Consider the following 13,024-nt stretch of genomic DNA (forward strand, 5'->3'; position numbering starts at 1 on the left):
CTGTATTTTGAACCCAGATTTAGCCTTCTCTGGTGACATGATCATAGGTACATGTGTTAGTTTGCTAGGCAAAATAAAGCATCACAGACTGGTAGCTAAACCAACAGAAATTTATTTTCTCACAACTCTGGAGGCTAGAAGTCCAAGATCAAAGCTTTGTCAGAGTTGGTTTCTTTCGAGGCCTTGTAGACGACGATTATTTTCCTCCCTGTGTCTTCACATGGTTTTCCCTCTGCACCTGTTTGTGTCCTAATTTCCTTTTATAAGGACACCAGTCATATTGGACTAGAACCTACCCTAATGACTTCATCTTCATTTAATTATCTCCTTAAAGTCCTGATCTCCAAATACAGTCACATTGTGAGGTACTGAGGGTTAGGACTTCAACATAACGTTATGTAACCTTTTCAAGGTCCTTTTTTTTTTTTTTTTTAAAAAAGAGGATTATAATAAGAAGTAACTCAAAATGCTATTGTAACGACTAAATGAAGTAATACATTTTAAAAGTTAAATGTTCAACAGCAGTAAAATGGCTCATTACTTAATGTTCAAACAACTGAATATTATACAAAAATATTAGGAAAAAATTTTAATCACATAAGAGAACACCTCTTATATTAAGTACTTAAAATGCACAATTCTTCTTAATATGTGTGTGAACATATTTAAATATATTTAGATAACAAAAAATATTTATTGAAGGACAACACAATAAGATGTTAATGGCTAAGTGTGGGTAGAGAAATTATTCAGAGATGATCTTTGTTCTTCCTGTATTCATCTATATTTAATAAGTCATCTACAGTGTGCATGCATTTGTTTTATTTTATTTTGCATCAGGATAATACTCATCTTTAATTTTAAAAATCAAGTATACTATCAGACTCCAGTCCTCCTCATTTTCAACTCCTGCTACATGAGTGACTGCTTTTGCCTGTGTCTTCTGATAGATATTTATCTCCATGTTTCTAACACAGGTTTAAACATTTTTTCTTTTTTATTTTTTTTAAATTTTTATTTATTTATTTATTTTGCAGTACACGGGCCTCTCACTGTCGTGGCCTCTCCTGTTGCAGAGCACAGGCTCCGGACGCGCAGGCTCAGAGGCCACGGCTCACAGGCCCAGCCGCTCCGCGGCACGTGGGATCTTCCCGGACCGGGGCACGAACCCGTGTCCCCTGCATCGGCAGGCAGACTCTCAACCACTGCGCCACCAGGGAAGCCCTAAACATTTTTTCTTGATATTAACATTTTTTTTTTCTATTGACTGTCTACTCTGGGCAATGAGGAATTAGGCCTCTTACACTTACAACCCCTCACCTTCCAGACATTGTCTATCTCCTAGCATCAAAATTTAGTTTTATTACATTGTTATTAATTAAATAGATATTCAGTGTTCCCATTTTATGACAAATAAAACCTCCTTTCTTAGTTCTAAAAATTTGTTGACATCTGCTAGCAATTGTCTTGTCCTCTCCCCCAAACCAGCTTTTTAAATGGAAAAGGAAAAAATTGTATTTTAATTACAACCAGTCTTGAAAAAGTAAACATGAGGATGATTTATCCTGCAATTTACTGACATATGTAAATATATACATATGATAGTGTTAATATACACATCTATGCTTAAATCTTGGCTTTGCCACCTTACTAGCTATATGGCTTTGGAAAAGATACTTAACTTTTCTGATGCTCAGTTTTTCGCATTTGATAAATAATAATAATACTGCCTGTCTTGCATGGTTGTAGTTTGAAATGAAAATGATGTGTATAAAATGACAATAATGTATTTAGAATGTACTAATGGCTCAAACCAGGAAATCAGTATATATCAATAGTTGATTTTATTAACATAAATATCAGTTATAATTTTAAGTTACTTTGTATAAATATATGATATAAAAATCTGAGACTACCATGTTTCAAGTCAAACAGTGCAAAAGGAGATCAGGAAACTACTAAGAAATTTTTTTGCCTATTTCCTGGTGGAGATATGACTTAATTAGAGTGAAACTGGCCATTTTATTTCCAAGTGTAGGTAATTTGGAGGTATAAATAGCTAGCACTGCCCCTAGTATAGTCCAGATGGTCTTATCAGATCTTATGAAGTTTCTTGTACATTAAGAAACTGAGTTTAATGAGCCAACAACACCCTAAAGCAGGCTTGCAATAAACTCAAACGTACTGGCAGCCCTCCAAGTGTGTGAAAAAGAATCTCCTCCCCTCCTGTGACAAAGAAGGAGATCTTGACTCCAGAGCATTACTTACCTTTGGCAGACAGGTGAGTAGTCCTTGGAAGGGCTGTTGTAAAAATGTTTTTGAAACCAAATACCTTAAAGCAGCTGAGAGACTTGGGCATTTTTTTTCATTTGGGGACAAAAGATCCAAAGAAGAGTCTTCTCTCCCTTAAACCACTGGCTTGAGAAAGGAAATGAAGAATAGACATTGGTGGGGAGATGGGAAGAAGGAGTTGGCAGAGGGCAGAGGAGGGCTTTTGTGAGGAAGGAAGGAAAGAAGGAAAGGAGGGAGGGAGGGAGGGAGGGAGGAAGCGTGGGTAGGGAAACGTCCTCTCTTGATTCTCAGTGTCTGATCCATCTCCCTCAAGGATGTCTCATTCCTCCCACAGACCAGAGCAAGCAAGGAGGCCCTTCCATCCTCCCAGTTCCATTAGAGGTCCGAAATAAATCGATTATATTCAATAGGAAATTATTCCTTTAACCGTAACAGAGCTAATTCTGTCTATTCTACCAGACTCTGCACTCCCTAAGGGCATAGAACATAGCTAATTGTCTTCAAATCAACAATACTTACACTCTCTGGCACATAGTAGGTACTATATAAACAAACATTTTCCTATTAAAACATTTTAGGGCCCGTATGCTCTATTATTTTCCCGTGAAGTCCATTGTTTATCCTGGGCTGGAAAAAAATTTAGCTTATGTGTTAATAATAAAATTTTCTATTTGGTCCTACATAATAAAAAGATGAGTTAAAAGCCCATTTTCTGTAAAAAAACTTGGGTCTTCCACTGATGAATGGGTGTCTGCTGGTGGACAGAGAGATGTCCTTAGCTGAGATTGACTTTTTGAAGCAGTGATGGCAATTCCTACCCTCAGAGAGGCAGGTGAGCTCAGGAATATGATTACTGTGGAATTTCATTCAGGAAGTCATTGAACTCTTATTCTAAATAGTGAAAACATTAAATAAAGGAAAGATCAAGGTACCTCATTGAATTTCAGAGTTTTGATGATATATAAAACAAATAACTATAAAGCTAAATTTACTTTGACTTGTTACTCCTTTAAGGAGAGGAGAACCTGAAAGTATTTTTAAATAAGTAAATATTAGTTAGAAAGGTTTGGAAAAGAATGATTAGAATTGTAATAAAGTTCCCCATTTTGACTTTTTCCTAGTTGGATATTGGTCAATGAAGTAGAGTTCATAACAAAAACCTAAGTAGGGATTAATCTGCACCTGCCTCTCACTCCAGAACTATAGTGGTTTTGTTTGCCTCTAAGGAATTAAGAATAGATGTTAAAGAGAACTTTTAAGACCAGGATGGGAGAATAAGTTTGCCCAACACCTGTGGGTAAGATAAGGATGTCCCAGGTGGGGGAATAGTGAAATCACCCTAAGGTAGGAGAGAATCAAATGACATGAGTTTTGGGGGAGGGGGTACTCAGTGAGGTCAGGATGAGTCATGTGGTACCTTCATTCATTCATCTTCTGGTATAGTCTTAGGTAAGTTACTCTGAGTCCTCAAAGGAGTGCTGTCACATTGAAGGTTCAGACTACATATAAGATACTGGACAAAGATCTCAGGTTACTGAGAAGCAGTGTCATCCAAGGTTGGGCTGAGAAAGCTTAGTCCATGAGTTGAGACATAACCATCCTCCATCTTCAGAGGTCCTTGGGGAGATTAGAGTCAAACATCAAACACGAAGTAGCAGCAGATGGGGACAAAGACACCAACAGAGGTAGTTGTAGAAGCAACATCCACTGAAGGAAGCCATCAAGCACCAAGACTGCAGGAAAAATTTAATGACTACCAGGGAGAGTGAGAATCCATCCCATCCGGGGAAGGAGAGAAGATAATGAGGAATCAATGCCTTCATAACTTTACTAGGTGGTTACTTAGCCGCAGAGGTTAAGGAAACAATAGTCTCATTAGCTGTCTACAATGCTAAAGTAACCAAGAAAAACAAGAGTTACGTCTATTTACTTAATCACATATGTTAAGTTTCTCAACAAATTATGTGCCAAGCACTGTGCTATGTGCTGTGTATAAAACACTTAGAGAAATAGACAAGGTTCCTGCCCTCCTTGAGCTTACAGTCTTGGGCTTCAATATCCCTCATTAACAGTGCTGCTGGTTTTATTGCGGTAGACAACCCAAGTTCTTCTGCAGTTTTAAGATTCACCCGTTATGAAAAATGTAAAGAGAAATTAACATAATGGCCACAAAGAGACCTATATGGTGATTTTACCACCAACCTAAAGATACATCTTGCTTTAAAACTAGAGTAACTTGAATTAGAAGAAAACATACTACTACTAAATGTAATACTATATCACTTCTAAAAAGAAACTGGTTTAAGTAGTAATGTCCTTGTGTAGACTGAAAATGGAAATGCACTAAAACTCCAGTCGTAATTGCACTTGGAAACTATTTGCAGCCTCCGAGAGTTCGAAAGTCATGACCTAGTACGAGAGAAAATCCAGTCTCTTGCTTCTCTTGCTCCTCTGTTTATTTATCCACTCATGTAGCAAATATTGATTGAGTACCTGCTACATGCCAGGCACAGTTGTGAGCATTTGAGATGCAGCAATGAACCAGACACACAATTCCCTCACTCTCATGACATTTAAATTCAAGTGGGTAGGAAAGACAAGAGAAAATAAGGAAAAGTAAATAAATACATTTCCAGTAGTGGTAAGTGCAAAGAAGCAGCAGCAGAATACGAGGTAGCGACGGGGAGATGGAAAGAAGTTAGAGACAGAGAAGGAGGAAGGGGGTGGGAGGATGGGGACTCTATTACCCAGAGCTGCCCAGGAAGGCCTCCTTGAACAGATGCCTGAAGGTAGCGAGGCAGTGAGCCATGCAAAGATCCAGAATTACGGGCGTGTGAAGCCTGAAGCAGAACCAGTGTAGCCAAAGCAGAGCGAGGAGAGAACGTAGGAAATATCATGGCAAGGGCTAGATCCTGTTGGACTGCGTAGATTTTACTGAGGCATTTTCATTTCTCCCTCTGTTTGTTTCTTCTGCTGTGTTGTGTTGTATTTTTTTAATGACGCGAAGCTGTTGGAGTGTGTCTGAGCTGGAGAGTGACAGCTCCTCTTTTTAGCTGCCAGGGCTTTTTCAATGGCACATTTTATTAGCAATTCTTCCAGACTGGGCTCTCTGTAAATGTTGTATGTTGCTTGAGGCGATCCTGGACACCCACAGCTCAGCTTCCCATCTCCTGCAGGTAAGAACTTCCCTCAAAACGGGCCATTCATTAGACTTTCCAATGAGGGTTCAAAACATTATGGGGGAGGGAGGCATTTACAATGATGCTGTGGCTAGAAGAGGAGTGAGGGAGCCCATGTATCCCCGTCACCACGACAATGGGAAATCGGGGTGTGACTGCCGGGGAGTAGTTTTCACATCTGTTTGTATTAACAGGGCTTCCTCCGGGACCCTTTACCTCAGTGAGTAGCAAGCCTGCTCTCCTGTCCACATCCAGGAAATATTGGTGCTTTCTCATCCTGCAGGCACACTGTAGCTGGAAGTGGTTTAACAGGCCAGGTCCATTAAATGGAATAACAATAGCTACTGTTACTGAGCTCCTATCAAATGCTAGTCACTGTGTACTTAAATATATTATCTCTAATTTTCACAACCATTCCCTAAGATTACTATCTCTATTTGATAGATAGGGAACCTGAAGTAGAGACAGATGGCAGAGCTCACCCAAGTTCACACAGAAGTGGCAATGCCAGGGTTTGAGCCCAGAATTGCCTGACTCTGAAACTTCAACTCTTTGCCTTCTACCATGCTGCCTCCAAATAGGTCAAATGACTAGAAAAAGAAGATTTAAGTTCAGAATTGTCATTGTAGATTGTTTCCACCAGTTTACTTTATGTAAAACTCCAAAAGGGTCAAATTTCATAATAAAGAAATTCAAGAGAACCTCTGTGCCATTTTGTTATAGGGCAGCTGCCTTGGAATTTGTGTCATAACTTATTATGTTGGCTATTTTTGAAATAAGTAGACCTCAATTGAAAATGGGAGGATTTATCATATATAATTTTGTGTGTGTGTGTGTGTGGTACACGGGCTCTCACTGTTGTGGCCTCTCTGGTTGCGCAGCACAGGCTCCGGACGCACAGGTTCAGCGGCCATGGCTCACGGGCCCAGCCGCTCTGCGGCACGTGGGATCTTCCCGGACCGGGGCACGAACCCGTGTCCCCTGCAACGGCAGGCAGACCCTCAACCACTGTGCCACCAGGGAAGCCCCATATATAATTTTTAAATAAATAGTCTCATTTAATGAATTTCTTAGGGCCTGCAATTGCTTTACTCCAGATAAATTTCATTAAAACACAGACCTATAGCTAAAGCAGTGAATAGAGTATAATTTGAGTGTTATTTACAATTAAGGATACTATGTTTCTGCTAACAGACTCTGACTCAGGACTGCCTCACTTCTCCACCCACAGTTTTGTCAATTCCATGAAATATTTTTTCCACTCTTTTTTTAAATTTTATTTTATATTGGAGTATAGTTGATTAATGTTGTTGTGTTAGTTTCAGGTGTACAACAAAGTGATTCAGTTATACATATATTTGTATAAGTATACGTATTCTTTTTCAAATTCTTTTCCCATTTAGGTTATTACAGAATATTGAGCAGAGTTCCTTGTGCTTTACAGTAGGTCCTTGTTGGTTTTCCATTTTAAATATAGCAGTGAGTACAAGTCAATCCTACACTCCCAAGCTATCCCTGCCCCTCCACCCTTCCCACTGGCAACCGTAAATTCGTTCTCTAAGTCTGTGAGTCTGTTTCTGTTTTGTAAATAAGTTCATTTGCATTATTTTTTTTAGATTTAGCATATAAACGATATCATATGATATTTGTCTTTCTTTGTCTGACTTACTTCACTTACTATGATCATCTCCAGGCCCATCCATGTTGCTGCAAATGGCATTATTTCATTCTTTTCAGTGGCTGAGTACTATTCCACTGTGTATACACCACATCTCTTTATCCATTCCTCTGTTGATGGGCATTTAGGTTGCCTCCATGCCTTGGCTATTGTAAATAGTGTTGCAGTGAATATTGGGGTGCGTGTATCCTTTTAACATTGTGCTTCTCAGAGCATAACTCTCTCTCTATCTCTCTCCCTCTTCTCTGTCCCCCCCCCCCACACACACACATCTTCTACAGAGAAATTAACTCTCCATGGAAGATTTTTGGAGCAGAATAGGATGCATTTTTCTCAGATCAACAAAACAGACAGGGGACAATTACCAGGTTCTAGATCTGGTGTCTCACTAAGTTCTTCATGTAGATAATTGCTGGGAAAATATTCTCCAGGTAAAGATTTTGCCTCAGTGGCTACAGACTTTGACCCTCACTAAACTAGTCCTCACACACCAGTGAGCACTGGGTGACAGAACTAGAATATTCAACTAGAAGAACTAAAATATTATAGTAGAAGGAACCTTGAAAATAACCTCATTCAACCTCCATGACAGAAGAAGAAACTAAGGTCTTGTATAAAGGGTTAGAGGGTGAAATGAGACTGGAACTCAGGTCTTCTTACCTTGAGGAAACTTCCTCAACACACAGTATTTTCTTTCTCCATGTTTTCTTTTTGTTGAATTCTCCTGAAACTACTTATTCTTGTAAAAACCTGAATTAGGAAGAACAGATCTGTATGAAAAGCATTGTCCTCTATACCAATACCCTGTGATTTCCCTGGATGGAGCTCATTTCTCTTTTCCCATCTTCCCAACTCAGTGATTGTAACTTTTTTCCTCTGAAATGCTGCAATGCCTGTGAACACTCACCTTTAGGGATTTCAGAATTCAGAACAAATCCTTGTTGAACAGGAAAAGAGATCAAAGGAACATTGCCTCTTCATGTGTAGAAATTTTATGGCATTTCTCCCAAGTGTGTAATATGTGTGTGGTTGTATTTTATGAAACTTTTATGAGAGCACTTCATTTCAGTTCTCCTGTTCCTTTTATGGTGGGCCTGATCCTATTATTTTTCTGTAACTGAAATTTTATTTTTAAATATTAAATTGTGATTATGAGAAAAGGTTCTTTATTCCAATGCACTTATGTACATGTAACTTCTTCTGACTTATGGGGAAGCAAGTCCCACATCAGAGCTTCAGCCCTGGGCCCATAATTTGCAAGCATCAAATGGAGCCTCATATTGCAATGCAAATTATAGTACCCAGGGATCTGCAGTATAATCGCCCAGTTACAAGGAAGGTAAAGAGGAGAGGAAATTACCATAATGGGCCACAGAATATACACAAGAGGATGCTCAGAGGCCTATATGGCAGATTTCACCACCATTCGAAAGATACGCTTGCTTTCCTCTGAAAATGTGCTCTCCTTGATAGAGAAAGATGTTGTTGGCTCCATCTTGAAGAAACTTGACCTTCAGCTTTTTCGGTAGTGATGGATTGGACTGAATTATTTATATTCTCTCATCTGAACTGTGAAGTGGCCAACTAGGAGTTGGGATCATTTTAGAAGCTGAACTTCAATGAACGAGTAGGTTGAAATATGGAAACATGGAAAGTGAGAGAGAAGAGCATTCTAAGAGGAGGAAAAAGAGAGAGCAAAGGTGTAGAGACAGAAAGACCTGTTTAAAAAGAAGCACAGGGGCTTCCCTGGTGGCGCAGTGGTTGGGAGTCCGCCTGCCGATGCAGGGGACGCGGGTTCGTGCCCCGGTCCGGGAGGATCCCGCATGCTGTGGAGCGGCTGGGCCCGTGAGCCATGGCCACTGAGCCTGTGCGTCTGGAGCCTGTGCTCCACAGCGGGAGAGGCCACAGCAGTGAGAGGCCCACATAACGCAAAAAAAAAAAAAAAAAAAAAAAAGAAGCACAGTCCCCTTGGGCTAAAGTGTGGGAGGAGACATTTCTGGCACACAGCCATTTGAACTGAGGCCCCCATTCCCCAATGGAGCTTAGAGCCTGAGCCTCTGGACCCTGATGAACAAGTTCATCTGAGGGGAAAGCTTTCTCTGATCCACAGAACATCTGTCCCTGGGCCAAGATTCCAGAAAGCCCTCTCTGTGAGGGATGAAAGAGACCTGGAACTCTTCCATTTTGATTCCTAGAATTTCTCCAATTGGCAGCAATCCCAATTTCTTCTAGGATGATACCTAATAGAATATTGAACATAGGTGACTCTTCCTCAAATCACTTGGAAATGGGCAAAGGATATTGCCCAATATTTCTTATAAGAAATATTTGTTAATTAAGTTCTTTAACTTTTTTTTTAAAAAATTATTCAACAATTATTGAGCACCTACTGAATATGGAGATAGAAAAATAAATGACACACTCCCTTCCCGGAAGTGTTGGAGATGACAATTAGATATACAACTTTAGGGAACTATGGAAAAATAAATGCTAGAGGAATGTGAATGAATCATGGGAGCCAAAGGAAGAGTGCTCACCCCACCTAGGTGGATGTAGGTGTGGAGGTCAGTGATGGGAACACCCACACTAAGTCATATGAGTAAACAGGATTTGACCAAAGCAAATGGGGGCTGGATTGAGAAAGAAACATGGGTGGGAGGGAGAGGGTATCCCAGGCAGGAGGGATGACAGCAAACTAGCAGAGGCAGGAAAGAGCGTGGTGTGGGGTGGTGAGCATCGGACAGACAGAAGTTGCAGGAACGTAAAGCACTAAGTAGGATACAGTGTTTCCTGTGGCTGCTGTGACCCACTGCCACAAACACAGTGGCTTAAAACAACATAACTTTGTTCTCTTTGCAGCTTTGGAGGTCAGAAATCCAAATTCAGTTTCACAGGGCTAATGTCTAGGTGTCGGCAGGACTGATCCCTTCTGGAAGCTCTAGGAGAGAACCTGCTTCTTTGTCCTTTTCATGCTCTGCTGTCGGTCTGCATTCCTTGGCTTTTGGCTCCTTCTTTGTCCGTCTTCAAAGTGAATGACTCCATTCTCTGCTTCTGTCATCATATCGCCCTTTCCTGTGATCCTGCCTGCCCTCCCTTTCCCTTACTTCCTCGTTGACCTTCGTAGATAAGATCCACCCAGGTAATTTTAGGATAATCTCCCCATCTCAAGATTTAATTTAATCACAGCTGCAAAGTCCCTTTTTATAAGATAATATTGACAGGTTCCAGGGATTAGGATGTGAACGTATTTGGGAGGCTATGATTCAGTCTGTCACATAGGGAAAAGCAGGAAATGAGTTTTAGGAAGCAAAAGGGAATCCAGAAAAAGAGGGTGTTGTAAGCGACGGTAGGAGCTTGACTATAATCCTGTAGTCAGTGGGGAGCCATTGAAGGGTCATAAGCAGGGGCGAGATAGCACAGTAGAAGCTGGACTGAGGGGGAACTCGCTGGAAACAGAGAGACCACCTGGGAAGCTCCTGGGAGAGTTGATAAAAAAAACACCGCTTATGGGACTTCCCTGGTGGCGCAGTGGTTGAGAGTCTGCCTGCCAGTGCAGGGGACACGGGTTCGAGCCTTGGTCTGGGAGGATCCCACATGCCGCGGAGCAACTAGGCCCGTGAGCCACAACTACTGAGCCTGCGCGTCTGGAGCCTGTGCTTCGCAACAAGAGAGGCCGCAACAGTGAGAGGCCCGCGCACCGCGATGAAGAGTGGCCCCCGCTCGCCGCAACTAGAGAAAGCCCTCGCACAGAAACGAAGACCCAACACACCCAAAAATAAATAAATAAATAAAAACACCGCTTATGCCTAAATATTGGACAAAGTGCTTCCCCATCCCCACAGAAACCTTTGGAGAAGGTAAACAAACCTTATATGTGAATGTTTATAAATCCTTATTAGGGAGTTCTTTCAATTACCTTAGTTGGAACAACAAACTGGTACTTGATGATATGATTAATGATCAAACTGGGACACTTTTTTTTTTTTTTTTTTTTTTTTTTTTGCGGTACGCGGGCCTCTCACCGTTGTGGCTTCTCCCGTTGTGGAGCACAGGCTCCGGACGCGCAGGCGCAGCGGCCATGGCTCACGGGCCCACCCGCTCCGCGTCATGTGGGATCTTCCCGGACCAGGGCACGAACCCGTGTCTCCTGCATCGGCAGGCGGATTCTCAACCACTGCGCCACCAGGGAAGCCCTAACTGGGACACTTTTGAGACGGTCCTATTGATAACTACACAGGGACAACATGCTAAAGCAGGACTGCCCCCGGCCAACTGGGCATATGGTTGCCCTATGTTTGGAGAAGGCACACTGGCCTGAAATGGCTGGAATCAGTGCTGGTTTGGGGTGTTAGAGAGGCCGCCTGACTGATTCAGTCAAAAAAAAGGCAAAGGCGACTTCTCCCTGCGAAAGCGAGTCTGTGCGTCTGCGAGTCCGTGCGCCCCGCCCTTTCCCACGCAGTCATGACCTCCGGCAACGCGCACATCGGAAAGCCCGCCCCGGAATTCCAGGCCACCGCCGTGGCGGATGGAGCCTTCAAGGAGGTGAAGCTTTCAGACTACAAAGGAAAATACTTGGTCCTCTTTTTCTACCCGCTGGACTTTACCTTTGTGGGCCCCACGGAGATCATCGCTTTCAGTGAGCGTGCCGAGGAGTTTCACAAGCTGGACTGCGATGTGCTGGGCGTCTCTGTCGACTCTCAGTTCACCCACCTGGCTTGGATCAACACCCCCCGGAAGGAGGGAGGCTTGGGCCCCTTGAACATCCCTCTGCTGGCTGATGTAACCAGAAGCTTGTCCCGTGATTATGGCGTGCTGAAGGAAGATGAGGGCATCGCCTACAGGGGCCTCTTTATCATCGATGGCAAGGGTGTCCTTCGCCAGATCACCATCAATGATTTGCCTGTGGGGCGCTCCGTGGATGAGGCTCTGCGGCTGGTCCAGGCCTTCCAGTACACAGATGAGCACGGGGAAGTCTGTCCCGCTGGCTGGATGCCAGGCAGTGAGTGACACAATCAAGCCCAGCGTGGATGACAGCAAGAAATATTTCTCCAAACACAACTAGGCTCGCAGAGGAGTGGCAAGCTTGGGCTCTTGGCCCCCATCTGTAGTCCTACCTGGGTGCCCCATACTGACCCAGGAAAGGCCCCTTCAGACTCTACAGTCCATGACCCCAGAGGGCTAGGCCAAGGCCTTCTCAAGCTACCAGCTGAGAGCTGGTGAATGGTGACCCCCTCCTTGGAGCCCACATAGCTGAGAACAGGCCTAGAGGTGACTAATAAAGTATTAGGGACAGATGTTAAAAAAAAAAAAAAAAAAAAGGCAAAGGCAATTAATAGAACTGCAGTAATTTTTCCTGGGATTATGACCTCACAATACAAGTGTTGCATGGTGTTATAAACAAGCGTTTGAAAGATTACTTTTAAATGCATATATTAAGTGATCACATAGTAAGGATTACAATACACAGTTGAAAAAAACCCAGCTGTTTGATGGGTTCTTGTGACTTTAGGAACTGTTTCCAGAGACAGAATCACATTTGGATTCTAAAAATGCTGTGTCTCAAACAACACAGAATTGACCATGATTTGCTGTAGAAAACCATCTTAATTCTACACTCCAGTGAGGAAAGAAACCCTGGTGTCAAAATTGCATGTAAGGAGTTTGAATAAAACTCTTTCAGGAAACATGAGTGAGGATGTTAATTTCTAATTAATATCTCTATAGCTTAAGTGCTATTTTAAATATACACGGGTAGCTAAATTAATAATTTAAATATAGACATTTGACTGTCGATTAAATTTGCCCCTCTCAAAAATGGTTGAGTCTGAGAGAAGATTATCACCCAGTTGAAAATCCAGGGGGCTCTATTTTAAAT

The 13,024-nt window shown here is 42.1% G+C and overlaps 1 pseudogene; it reads left to right on the plus strand.

Annotated features, from left to right (window-relative positions):
* Positions 1–11,549: 11,549 nt before the first annotated feature.
* On the plus strand, positions 11,550–12,183 carry LOC131767883 (peroxiredoxin-2 pseudogene; annotated as a pseudogene).
* Positions 12,184–13,024: the final 841 nt, after the last annotated feature.

The sequence above is a fragment of the Kogia breviceps genome, chromosome 13, assembly GCF_026419965.1.
Source record: "Kogia breviceps isolate mKogBre1 chromosome 13, mKogBre1 haplotype 1, whole genome shotgun sequence".
In the NCBI taxonomy this organism is placed as follows: domain Eukaryota; kingdom Metazoa; phylum Chordata; class Mammalia; order Artiodactyla; family Physeteridae; genus Kogia; species Kogia breviceps.